At 49.0% G+C, this 14,002-nt stretch overlaps 1 non-coding gene across 1 annotated transcript; it reads left to right on the top strand.

Moving 5' to 3' along the window:
• Positions 1 to 6,807: 6,807 nt before the first annotated feature.
• On the top strand, positions 6,808 to 6,890 carry trnal-uaa (transfer RNA leucine (anticodon UAA)). Its single transcript has one exon. It is a non-coding gene; the product is annotated as a tRNA-Leu (tRNA).
• Positions 6,891 to 14,002: the final 7,112 nt, after the last annotated feature.

The raw sequence follows: 14,002 nt of genomic DNA, 5'->3' as shown, positions 1-14,002 counted from the left end.
GGAAGGGTTTAAATGAAGTCCCAAAGGGCATCAACAATAGGAAGGAGACATAGTGAGAGAACATCATTTCTTTCTTCCGTGTGACATCAAATGCAACCCTATCCATCTGGAATGCACATTCACCATGAACCCAAGTGAATCTAGGTGCTCTTCTGAAATCTTTTCCGCATGCTCCTACGTGGTGCTCCCCCTGCTCTGTCAGCTGAGGTGGAGACAGGCTGCTGACCTTGCTGCCCCATGGCTTGGGATGACATTGGTGGCCGTCCTCTTGCTGCCTGTGGCCTGGAGGGCCCCGGCACACTGAGGGCCTCCTGCACAGGTACAGGGACCCCCGCCTCTGTCATCGAGGGTGATGGAGGCAGGCACTGGCATCACTTGTGTCACTCGCAGAGGGGCTTTGGAGCTACTGTCCACACCAGGAGCACCCTGAGAGGAGACCCCAGATGTAGCAGCCAGCTGCTCCTCCCCCTTATAAGACACACTTGTACCTCGCTGCGGACCTGAGAGGGATGTGGACCTGGTGAAGAGTTCAGGTGCCTCGTCCCCCCTCTCGCCTTGTCACCGCTGGATGGAGCTCATGGACAAAGCGATGGAGTGCAGGTCTGCACACATCTCCGGCAGCCACTGATTGGTCGGCTGGATCTGGCTCTCCATCAGAGTCACCAATCTCTCAAGGAAGGAAGCCAGACACACCCCCATCAGAGACAGTGCAGCATGCAAGGCCTGGATGGACTCCTCCATCATCCGAACTTGGGTACACATAACCTCCGGCAACTCTGCCAGATGTTGCCTGACCTCTTGCTGCAGCTGCAGCATTTCCCGTGTTGCTGGTGACACCAGAGGCACGTCATCAGCCTGGGACTCAGCATGGGCCTGGCCTCCCACAGACTTCCAACTGCCAGTGGCCTCGGCTGTCACAGCCTCCGTCAGCTGCCCGGGCCTGTCTGTGACGTGCTCACCAGCTTGTGTGCCCAAATCTAACAGCGAGTGGATACCCACCGAGTGAGGGTTTCTGTGCTGGTGGAGGGTGCAGGGGAATGATGTGACGGTGCACCCTCTGAGGATCCCTCCTCCTCCTCAGAGGTGTCTGGCTGTCCCCCAGGCTCTCCAGCTCTTCGCTCTTGTCGTTCATCCTAGCCTGCATGTGAAAACAGGGACATTGAAGGGTTAGGGTCTGCCCATCGTGACATTCCAACCACCCCTACTGTGCAGCTCCATTGATGCAGTGGTGAACAGATGAGCAGTGTGGCTCCTTTGCAGCAGATGCACCCTTGTGCCCCAGGAGATGTTCACTCACTCTCTTAGGTAGGTGTCCCTGTCTCTCCATCAGCTATGGAGCAGCTGCTTTGCTGCCCGGCCTGTTCCATGGCCTCCTCCTCCATCGGGATGAGGACATGGAGATAAGGCATCCACTGCCAGTCTTGACACGCTCTTTCCGATTGTGGGCTGTCTTCTATTGCAGCCACTATGATCAACAAAGTTCGTCTCCCAGCGGGGACAAGCCCAATATCTCTGATGGTGATAGTCCAGCAGTCCATGATGTGGACACACATATTCCTCCTGCATGTGGCCCCTCTCGAGGGACTGTGTGAGTTTAGACAGTGACTGACGTGCACCTCCAACCGAGATGCAGCCAAGCCTCAGGCAGCATGTCCTGCTGCCCTTCCCCAATACACATGACTGGGTGGTCACTCCCTTTCCACCAAACACTCCCTCTCACTCTGCCATGCTCAATGTCCAAAGGGTCCAAAGTGTTTTGAGTTTGTGCCTGAGCAGCCTGGATCCGGTCATTGACCCACTTCGTGCACTGGATCCATGTCTTGGGGTTGACCCCACGGCTGCTGACTTCACCTACTATCTCAAAGCAGCTTTGCTTGGTCAGGTGGACAGGTCTCCACCTCCCATCCCTGGGGAAGAGGATCTTCCACCTATCTGTTGTCACCTGGAGGCGAACCTGCAGGAAGGCATCGCCAAACCATTGGACCATGGTCACTGCAGGCTCGCATTCAGCTCCTTACCTCTCAGGCAGCAGAGACAGCAGAACGGGTCCTGGGGCATCAGTGACAGCAGAACGGGTCCTGGAGCATCAGTGACAGCAGAACGGGTCCTGGGCAGCAGAGGCAGCAGAACAGGTCCTGGGGCAGCAGATGCAGCAGAACAGGTCCTGGTGCAGCAGATGCAGCAGAACTGGTCCTGGGGCAGCAGAGGCAGCAGAACAGGTCCTGGGGCAGCAGATGCAGCAGAACTGGTCCTGGGGCAGCAGATGCAGCAGAACTGGTCCTGGGGCAGCAGAGGCAACAGAACAGGTTCTGGGGCAGCAGAGGCAGCAGAACGGGTCCTGGGGCAGCAGAGGCAGCAGAACGGGTCCTGGGGCAGCAGAACGGGTCCTGGAGCAGCAGAGGCAGCAGAACGGGTCCTGGGGCAGCAGAACGGGTCCTGAGGCATCAGAGGCAGCAGAACGGGTCTTGGGGCAGCAGAACGGGTCCTGGAGCAGCAGATGAAGCAGAACGGGTCCTGGAGCAGCAGAGGCAGCAGAACGGGTCCTGGGGCATCAGAGGCAGCAGAACGGGTCTTGGGGCAGCAGAACGGGTCCTGGGAGAGCAGAGGCAGCAGAACGGATCCTGGGACAGCAGAGGCAGCAGAACAGGTCCTGGGGCAGTAGAGGGCTCTCAGGAAGACACTCCTTTAAACCAGGCAGCAGTGAATGCAGGTCTGGCAGTCCTTTCAATATGGTGCCAGCACCTGCCGTTGTGTCAGATGTCGGTGCCATCGGTGCCTCGTTCCCTACCTCTGGTCCTTGTTTACATGGGCCCCACGCCTCCCCTTCATTAATTGGTCGGCTGCTCCGTGATCGGGGTCGGCCGGCCACATTTCACTCGTGTGGTGATGACACCCGCTTCCGGTGCCTCTGCCGAGAGCCGCACCGTTAGTTTAAAATTCAGCCCATGGGGCCAAGAGTGGAAAATCTCCCCTCTGATTCTCTCTACTTAAACTGATGGAGACACCAAATTAAAACTGATAAAACCAGGGATTGTATCCTGGTTCTTCAATCTAGTGTTCTCCCAACTGAGCTATTCCATCCTCACTGTGAACACATCTTCATTGGAGACAAATATAACTCCAGGCGGAATTTCCCCACCCGTTCATTCCTCACTTCAGGGGAATGGGACCCGACCAGGTCGCGGAACTCAGATTATGTTAATGTTCTGCTCTTGATATCTTAATATTATCTTGCGTTTGAGACACTTTTAATCAGGTTCACGGACAAATTCTTCCATCATCCCTTCTCCCACATTCTCTCTCTCTCATTCATTCTTTATTCCTCACAGTCCAGAAAGGGTTAGGAATCAGAGCTCACCCCCAAACCCTCTGCACACAGACCTCTGTCTGTTACCCTGTTTGATCCAAGAGACCAGTCAATAAATTACACTCTTTATAAACACAGAAAGCTGCCTCACAGTGTTGGACAGAGATAAATACACTGAAGTCTTTTGAAAAAAAGTTCATCTTACGGGTTGTTACTGAGCCCACAGAGCAGGACGGACCCAGGCTCCAGCCCCAGCCTGTGCTGTGTTAGCTGATGCCACCTGGTGTGATACTGAGCCACACGGAGCAGGAAAGGGCCTGGTTGTATTCATGGCCTGTGTTGAGTTAACTGATCCCACTCAATGTGGTAGGAGCCACACAGAACAGAATGGGCCCAGGCTCCTTCCTCAGCCTGTGGGATGATAGTTCTTCTCACACGTTGTTGCACTGAGCCCCACACAGAACAGGGAAATCTCAGGCTCCATCCCCGGCCTGTGGTATTTTACTTCATCGCACCTGGTATGGTACGGAGTCCCAAGAGCAGGAAAGGTCCAGCTTCCATCTCCGGCCTGTGCTGAATTAGCTGATCTGACCTGGTTGGCACTGAACCGCAATCGGGGAAGGATGGGCCGAGGCTCCATGGCCTGTGGTGTGTTAGTTATTCTTATTTGGTGAGGTACAGAGCACCATATAGAGCAGGATGGGCCTGTGCTCAGTGAGCTGATCTCACCTTGTGTGGTCCTGAGACCCACACACAAAGCAGGACAGGCCTAGGCCTCATCCCCGGCCTGTGTTCAATTAGCAGATCTCAGCCAAAAGATTTTGATAAGGTTCCACACAAGACGCTTCTCTATAAGATTAAAGTCCCTGGTATCAGTGGTAATATATTGATCTGGATTGGGAACTGACTGGCAGATGTAGGCAGAAAGTAGTTACAGATGGATCTGGATCTGTTTGGAGACCAGTTACCAGTGGTGTCCCACAGGGATCGGTGTTGGGTCTGTTGCTCTTTACTAGTTTTATTAATGATCTGGATGTAGGTGTCGGGCGCACCATCTGTAAATTTACAGATGATTTGAAGAACTGTGCGAGTGTTTAGACTGTAGACGATGCTCGACTGTTTCAGGCTGATCTTAATGTGTTGGGAGATTGGGTTCATGACTGGTAAATGATGTTTAATTTGGGTAAGTGCAGTGTTATTCATGTGGACAGGGCGAATGCTCAACATTCATACACCCTTCAGGGAAAAACATTAAAGTAGGTGGAAAAAAGAAAATAATTTTGAGCAGAGATCTGGATTTTCTAGTGCACAGATCTCTAAAGTTACTGCAGCAATGCTGTGAAGTGATAGTTGGAGCAAATAGAGGGTTGGGCTGCATTCAGAGGACAATTGAGTATAAAATGAGGCATATTCTTTCATGGGATGTGAGCGACACGGGCAAGGCCAGAATTTGTTACCCATCCCTAATTGTCCTTGACAAGGTGGCGGTGAGCTCCCTTCTTGAATTGCTGCACTCCATGTGGTGTAGGTACACCCACAGTGCTGTTAGGAAGGGAGATCCAGGATTTTGACCAAACATCAGTGAATGAACAGCGATATATTTGCAGATCAGATGGTGTGTGACTTGGAGGGGAGCTTGCACATGGTGGTGTTTCCATGCATCTGCAGCCCTTGTCCTTCAAGGTGGTGGAGGTCTTCGGTTTGGAAGGTGCTGTCTGCGGAGCCTTGGTGAGTTGCAGCAGTGCATCTGGTAGATGGTACACACTACTGCCACTGTGTGTCAGTGATGAAGGGAGTGAATGTTTAAGGTGGTGAAGGGGGTGACAATCAAGGTGGCTGCTTTGTCCTGAACAGTGTCGAGTTTCTAGAGTATTGTTGGTGCTGCACTCATCCTGGTTTGTGCCTTGTAGATGGTTGACAAGTTTTGGAGAGTCAAAAATCACAAAATTATTGCAGTGCAGAAGGAGGCCATTCGGCCCATTGTGTCTGCATAGAATCATAGAACATAGAAAGTTTACAGCACAGGCAGGCCAAAAAACGAGCCACCCAGCTGAATCCCATTGTCCAGCATTTGGACCGTAGCCCTGCAGGTTCAGTTACTTGAGGTGCACATCCAGACTCCTTTTAAATGAGTTGAGGGTTTCTGCCTCAGCTACCCTTACAGGCAGTGAGTTCCAGACTCCCACAGCCATCTGGGTGAAAAAAACCTTTCCTCATCTCCCCTCTAATTGTTCAACGCATCACTTTAAATCTATGCCCCCTAGTCACTGACCTCCCTACTAAGGTAAATAGACCCTTCCCATCCATTCTATCCAGACCCCTCACAATTTTGTACATTTCAATCAAATCTCCCCTCAGCCTCTTCTATTCCAAGGAGAACAACCCCAGTCTATCCAATCTTTCCTCATAGCTGCATTTTTCCAGTCCTGGCAACATCCTTGTAAATCTCCTCTGTAACCTCTCAAGTGCAATTACATCCTTTCTGGAATGAGGTGACCAGAACTGCACACAGAACTCAAGTTGTGGCCTAACTAATGATTGATACAGTTCCAGCATAACCTCCCTGCTCTTATATTCTGTACATCGGCTAATAAAGGAAAGGATTCCATAAGCCTTCTCAACCAACTTATCAACCTGTCCTGCTACTTTCAGGGATTTGTGGACATTCACTTCAAGGTCCCTCACTTCCTCTACACCTCTCAGCATTCACCCATTAATTGTGTATTCCTTTGCTGTGTTTGACCTCACCAAAGGCATCACCTCACACTTCTCCAAGTTGAGTTCCATTTGCCACTTTTCTGCCCACCTGACCAGTCCATTTCTCCAGCTCTCCTAATGAGCATTTCACCACGTGCCTTGAGCTGAGTTACTCATCACAGAATTCCCACTATCTGATTTACTCTTGTAGCCAGAGTATGTATATGAATGGTCCAGTTAAGATTTTGTCAATGGTAACCCCCAGGATGTTGATGGTGGGGGGATTCAGCGATGGTAATGCTGTTGATCGTCAAAGGGAGATGGTTACATTCTCTCTTGTTGGAGATGGTCATTGCCTGGTACTTATGTGGTGTGAATGTTACTTGCCACTTAGCAGCCCAAGTCTGAATGTTGTCCAGGTCTTGCTGCTTCTGGACACGGACTCCTTCAGTATCTGAGATGTCCCGAATTTGTCCTTTTATGAAACCTTGGTCAGGACTCACTTGGAATATTGTATCCAGTCTTGGTCTCCTCACATGATGGGTGATATTGAGGCTTTGGAAAGGGTACAGAGGAGAGACATTCGACGAATTCCCAGTATAAGACATCTTGGTTATCAAGTTAGACTAAAAGAGTTGGGACCCTACACCTTAGAGAAACCTAGACTGAGGGGTGATCCGATTGAGGTTCATAAATAATGAAGGGTCCAATTTTGCATGGGAGAGGAGTCATAACTTTATATTGGAAAAGGCCAGATGGCACCCGGATCACATTAAATTTCATTTTCAGTGGTGGGTCAATGTGCCAGGATGGCCGAGTGGTTCAGGCGTTGGACTTAAAATCCAATAGACATGTGTCTGCGTGGGTTCAAACCCCACTCCTGGTATCTGTGCTTACGAAATGTTGCTTATTCTTTCCCTGACTTTTGCCTTGCACCATCATCTCTTCTGTCATTTAATCACTCTTGCCTTCCAACTGATCACAGCTTCCTATTATTTGATCTGCCCCAGCACCGTTCCTTGGCTCTGCGCTTGCTTATAAACTGGTAAATCTTTAACTTAATCTCCTCTGTACCCTGACAATGACCTTCTCATCCTTCCTGGATTGTGCTTCCTCACAGGATCCGCTGCCTGTCCGACTCCCCTCCAGGTAACTGAAGGCCCTGAGCCTTGGTCTCGCTTTATACGCTAGCTGGTAGTTGATTCCTTGCAGGTCTGCCACCGCTCAGGAGAAGCTCAAGACCCAGATCAAGCAAAGTATCAAGAGGAATGTGAACAAAGGCTCCCTGGTGCAGAGCAAGGGACAGGGCGCCTCCGGCTCCTTCAAAATCAGCAAGAAGGAAAACCCAGGGAAAAGTGGGAAAGAAGGTGAAGAAACCAGCAGCCAAGAAATCTTTAGTGAAGAAACCAGCAGACAAGAAATCTTCAGTGAAGAAACCAGCAGACAATAAATCTTTAGTGAAGAAACCAGCAGACAAGAAAGTGACAACAAAGAAAGTAACAGCCAAGAAAACGAGCAGCAAGGCGGCGGCAACGCCAAATAAGGCGGTGAAGAAAGCAGTGCTTCAGAAAAAGTCTCCTGCGAAGAAGGTCAAAAAAGGCAAGAGTGCGGCGGGCGGAAAGGCGCTGAAGAAAGTGCAGACATGGAAGAGCAAGGTCAAGCCGAAAGCAGCGAAGTCTCAGAAAGCAGGGTCTGGAAAGAAGTGAAAGCGCGGGAAACTTGTAAACATCTGAACACAAAGGCTCTTCTCAGAGCCACCCACATCTCTCAGGAAAGAGCTGATCCCCTGATCAAATGATCCCTGTCCCGGCCCCGCCTGCAGATTCCACATGGAAATGATTTGGATTAAATCCAGGATCCCTGGTGACTCCCCTCCACCCAGCCCTTTCCCCACTCTCTGTAATAAAACAGAGGGATATCCGGCCCTCACTCTAACTGGGGATGTGTTCGGTGCAGTCTCAGTTCACAAATTCAGGGGGAGAGTTTGTAAGACAGTAACACTGGCGGAGAAACCCCACCTCACAACTCAAACCCCAACACATGAGTTTCTCCAATTCAGCTGGAGTCGGGTGACAACAGGAGCTGGGATAGGCTGTGATCGGGAATGTTAGGAATGGATTTGTTCAGGGAGGAATGTACCTGGAATCTCCGAATATAATAGTTCCTTATTTCCCCAGATGACACATTCTGCAGTGAGAGTGAAAAGTCTCTTCACTGCTTCACATTTACTAATTGTTTGGTTCTGGATGAATAATGAGTCAGAGAGTAATGACAGGATCTGAAGCTTCTCTCACACCAGCCCTTGAATGACTCAGTGTGAAGTGTCCAATGTGTGAAGCTACTGCCAGGGTTTGTCAATCTGAACAGTTTCAGCTCAGTTCCTGGGGGCCTGGAATCCCCACAGTTTGACTCTGTCTCTGATTGGTCACCCGCTTCTCAATCCAATTCTTAACCAATAGGAGAATCACATATAAGTAAATAGAAGTTCTCATTGGCTTAGAATTTCCAATTGGAAAAAGCCCGGCAATTCCAGAGCAGGAAGGAATTGAAGTGATGGAAAATTTCAATTTTCAGGCAACAATTTTAAAACCTCTCATTTTATGTTCTGTTTTACTGTATTTACCGTCACAAAATCCTGACGCGATTTTAGGAATCGTTTTCATTTGTCAATCTGTTAACTGTAAGCGGCGGGAGGAAGGTCCGGTTCAGCAATTTAAAACGGGACAAATATCAGCTTCCACTCTGTAAAAGGAACAAATTAGCGACTAACCGCTTCTCACAGGCTTCTCGGGGACTGACAGAAACGAGCGGTTTCTGATCTTTTCTCCTGAAAGAGGCGGATAATGCTGCAGGGAGCAATGAACTGCCCTTCACTTTCTGGCTGCTAATACATCCCTGACTTTAAACAGTTCAAACAGCGACTGATGCTTCTGCCGGAAAATGAGCAGATTCACCAGAATGATCCCGGTCCATCATGGCCAAAGACATCCAGCTGGCCCGCCGCATCCGCGGGGAACGCACCTAAAACCCAGCTTCAGTAACAAGTGTAACAAGGGCTCTTTTTAGAGCCACCAAATCAGCAAAGGAAAGAGCTGCCATCTCTGTTCATCATCAAACCCATTAGATTGGAGGGGCGGCCACATGGTTTCTGTTTTGTCACATCACTTTCCCGAAAGGCCTGTCGGACTGAGAGCTGATCTGGAATTTAGAAAGCAGCATTACCGGAGACTCATTGCTGCTCAGCACAATCTCAACCCCGCTCCTGGGATCCGTTAGCTGGCATTTGGGGAAAAGAAATGGATCGCAGTTTTATTTGGAAGGCATTAATGGAGCCGGGTCAGTTCACATGAGGGTTATTTACAAACATTACCCAATGAGTTCACTAATATTTGAATCCATTGGAGATTAGTACACAGGATATGTAAGGCAGCTCGGTCACTCTGACTGAAACCGCCAGTTCCCCGGTGTTGCAGACCCTGACACTGCGGGGAGAGAATCCCCGACTCTCTCCCGCCGCCGGGGGAAACAGACAGCTCTGTGTCCGGAGAATAGGGAGGGCCGGGGAGAAGGTACATATTAAAGCGCTGCAGTAGACTCAGCTCCTGTGTGTGCACAACTCGCACTGATTCCGTCCTCTGGGAACAGTGCGGTCTAAACAGATCAGGTTAGGAGAGAAACACACAGCCCGAGAATGGCCTCTTCCTTCCTGCATTTACTCTGTTCCGGGAGCAGATTCTCATTGAGAAGCGGCGCTCAGATCACCAGAGAGAAAAAAAAACACAATTCAAACTGTCCAAATGAAAAACAGAGAATTAACCCAGACACTTCCATTATTAAATTAATTCATCAGCTCCGAACCAGTTCCCGTTAATGTGCCGGGATAATCTCGGGATTTATCAAATCGAATGCAGCGGGATTTATTAAATTGTTGATTCTGACACCCTGTAGTTCACTTCTTCACTTAACTAGAGGGGGAGATGTGTGAGCAGAGAAACAGAGCGAAATCCAGAGAGGGAACTGAAAACACACCTGGACAGATGTGAAACAGGTCAATCCACTGTTCCAATAACTCCATCTCTGACTCCCTCCTGACAGTAACCAGCCCTTTCACAGAGACTGTGAGTGGCTCTGAAAAGAGCCTTTGGTTTATTAGATGACATTTTGGCCGCTTTACTTTTTCTGGGAGCTCTTGAGTGCTGGTTTTCTTGGGCAGCAGCACGGCCTGGATATTAGGCAGCACCCCGCCCTGAGCGATGGTCACTCCTCCCAGCAGCTTGTTGAGCTCCTCGTCGTTGCGGACGGCCAGCTGCAGGTGTCTGGGGATGATGCGGGTCTTCTTGTTGTCACGGGCCGCGTTACCGGCCAGCTCGAGGATTTCAGCGGTCAGATACTCGAGCACAGCAGCCAGATCGACCGGGGCTCCGGCACCCACACGCTCAGCATAGTTACCCTTTCTCAGGAGCCTGTGAACACGGCCCACCGGGAACTGCAGTCCAGCCCGGGAGGAGTGAGACTTGGCCTTGGCCCGAGCTTTCCCGCTGGTCTTTCCTCTTCCAGACATTTCCACAATCTCACAAATACTTTCACAAAGAATGAATAATTTCCTTAGCATTGATAGTGCATCGCCGGCAGTCAGGATGGTCGAGCGGTCTGAAGTGCTGCGTTCAGGTTGCAGTCTCCAGTCGAGGCGTGGGATCGAATCCCACTTCTGACAAGTTGTGTTTTGACTGAACTGGAGGCGTTTGGGAGCAGCGGCAAAAAGCAAAGAAAAAGCAGGAAAGAACATGGACAAACAAAATAACAATGGACCCAAAGATGTTGCATTAAAACATTAGAGTAAGAGGCAACTAAACAAACAGCAGGGCACACAAAAGATCAAAAATGTAACCTTTGTATCGGGGTGGAAGATGTTGCCAATATCCTTAATGAATACTTTACTGTTTTCCCGAATGAGAGGGTGATGCAGATATTGTTATTAAGGAGGAGGAGTGTGAAGTATTGGACGTGATAACTTAAGGAGAGAGGAAGTCTTAATGGGATGAGCATCCTTGAATGTGGATAATTCATCAGGACCAGATGAAATGTACCCCAGGCTGTTTAAAGAAGCCAGGGAAGAAATAGTGGAACAAAAACAAGAAATGCCGGATTCACTCAGCAGGTCTGGCAGCATCTGTGGAAAGAGAAGCAGAGTTAACGTTTCTGGTCAGTGACCCTTCTTCGGAACTCCGAAGTTCCGAAGAAGGGTCACTGACCCGAAACGTTAACTCTGCTTCTCTTTCCACAGATGCTGCCAGACCTGCTGAGTGAATCCGGCATTTCTTGTTTTTGTTTCAGATTTCCAGCATCCGCAGTATTTTGCTTTTAAGAAACAGTGGAAGGTCTGACCATCATTTTCCAATCCCTCACTGGATACAGGTGTGGTGCCAGAGGATTGGAGGTCTTGTAACGTTGCAATAAAAGCAAAATACGAGGCAGATCAAGCATGGCTGATCCTTTCGAGTAGAGAAACAGGGCTGAATTCCCTGAACCAGTGCTGCAGCTTTCAGAATCGAAGGAGCCTATACACACCTGATGGGTTCCACTTAAACAAAAGAGCTGGAGGTGTTGACGGTCAGAACAGATAAAATGTGGAGGAGTGTTTGAAGCAGATTCTGTGTGGTTACTGTCGTTGTACTATGGAGTTATTTCACGGAGGTGATTCTGAATGTAATGGATCAACGTGGACCTGTCCAAGGCAAAGGTTCTAAGCTTCCCTGTGGTCCAGCCTGGTTGAATGGAACTGAAGCAAACAAATCATCCGGAAGAGGAAAAGATATGTAAGGCCATGAAAGCACAGAATTCAGATGGATGCAATACCAGATGGTATGGCAAGAGTGTAAAACAGCAACAGACTGGTGAATAAAACTTTCCCATTGAATGAGACAAGAGAAAAGAAGGGTAATAATAGTGTCAGGTGAGTTGTGACACTATTCACATTCCACCTTGATCTGAATAGGACTGTTGAAGGGAATGATTGAGAAGAATAGAGGAGAAATGAAAAGAAAGGAGAAATAAACAAAAGATCTTTTGATTTTAGAATGCTTGTTTTTGGAAATGACAGACTGTAAAGTGTGTGTGTCAGAAGATATAGAGCGAAGTTGGGTGTGACAAGATCACAGGAAAGTTGTGCCCTGAGAAAAGGTGTGTGTTGACAGGAAAGCTGCTCTCTTTTGCACAATATGTATTTTATTCATATAATTTGTGCAATTACATTGCAAAGCAGTTCAAATTTAATATTACATAAGGTACAATACAGATCAGTTTCCTTCAATAATGTACATGATGTATCTCACTATCCCTGCCTGCACAGGTTATATTTACAGTATTTACATTACACATCAAACATTCTCTGGTGCAAACAGCCCGAGGGGTTTTACACAGGTTCCAGCCCCTCACTGTACTATGGCCTACTAGGGCCTCAGACTGCAGCCTTTCCCCATTGAGTCTCCATGGTGGCTTCCCCAAGCTTTAATGCCGTCCCACAGCACATAGTCTTGGACGTTGCAATGTGCCAGTCTGCAACACTCGGTCATGGACAGCTCTTTGCACTGGAATACCTGTCCCACGGCCGGGCTCGTTCTCAATAGAGATCATTTCAAATGAGCATTTCCTAAATCCGTGCTTTCTCTCTCGCAATAAAGAGAACAGGATGTCTGGCAGATTCAGTGTGAGACGATAACACTGCCGGGTAAAGGCCGCTTTCCAACTCCAATCTTAACACAGGAGATTCCCCAAACAGCTGCAGTAAGGTGTTTGTAAACTGCAGGAAGCGGATGTGTGAGGAAATGGTGATGTTACTGAGGAGGTTTCTTAGAAAAGAATGGACTGTGTTTAGGTGGGAATATTACTGAGTGTTAATTGCATCGGGACCATATTTAAAAGCTCCGGCTTTCTGGAAAGCCTTGACTATGAAGGCCGAGTCTGGAAGGGTTTGTGTGGAGAGCTGGGTTTTGGTTCTGCTGTTAATAAAGTGTTTGAAATTGGCAGCCCGGAGGAAACTGGAGGTGGAGCTGAAAGATGAGGGGCCGTTCTCTCTCTGTCTGTCACTCTGGGTGTCTCCTCCATCTAGCTCTCTGTTTAATCTTCACTCTTGTCTCCTTCCCTCCCTGCTCTCACTCTGCCTTTCTCAGCTATGTCCAGGTGGCCTGTATAAAAAGGAGCCTGACAGAATCAGTCTCTTTTATTGTGCACTGATTTGAGGAAAGAATCAACATGTCTGCCAGTAAACAAGAGTATGCTCCAGGCTGGCAGCATGTTAGAATCCATGAGGAAAGGCATCATCACCCTCATCGACAAGCAGAAGGGGGAGAGGACAGAAATCAGAAATTGGTGGCCCAATTTCTGCTTAATGCTGACTACAAGATTCTGTCAAAAGACATAGCCAGTCGATTCAAGTCTGCTCTGGAGTTGGTGATTCACCCTGATCAGACCTATACTATACCAGGCAGGACAATCTCTGATAGCTTTGCGCTACTCAGGGATATGATCACCTATGTACGGGACAGGAGGGTGGACACCTGCCTCATCAGCCTGGACCAGGAGAAGGCTTTTGACAGGATATCGCACACTAACATGATGGATGTGCATTCCAAAATGGGGTTTGGGGAGGGAATCTGCAATTGGATCAAACTACTCTACACAAACATCAGTAGTGCAGTCTCAATCAATGGGTGGGAATCAGAAAGTTTCCCGATCCAATCTGGAGTCAGACAGGGCTGTCCTCTCTCCCCTGTCTTGTTTGTTTGCAGTATTGAACCCTTTGCTGAGTCTATTAGGAAGAATGCGAGCATCAGAGGGGTGACAATTTCAGGCATCGGAGGCACTCAGGTTAAAACCTCCCTGTGCATGGATGACGTCGCCGTTTTATGCTCGGATCCACTGTCTGTGCGCAGAGTGATGAGCATCTGCGACCAGCTCGAACTGGCCTTGGGAGCCAATGTTAAACACGGCAAGAGCGAG

This window comes from Heterodontus francisci, unplaced genomic scaffold (assembly GCF_036365525.1).
Source record: "Heterodontus francisci isolate sHetFra1 unplaced genomic scaffold, sHetFra1.hap1 HAP1_SCAFFOLD_61, whole genome shotgun sequence".
Lineage (NCBI taxonomy): Eukaryota > Metazoa > Chordata > Chondrichthyes > Heterodontiformes > Heterodontidae > Heterodontus > Heterodontus francisci.
The sequence above is the reverse complement of the archived record's forward strand: the minus strand, read 5'-3'. Positions and strand labels throughout refer to the sequence as shown.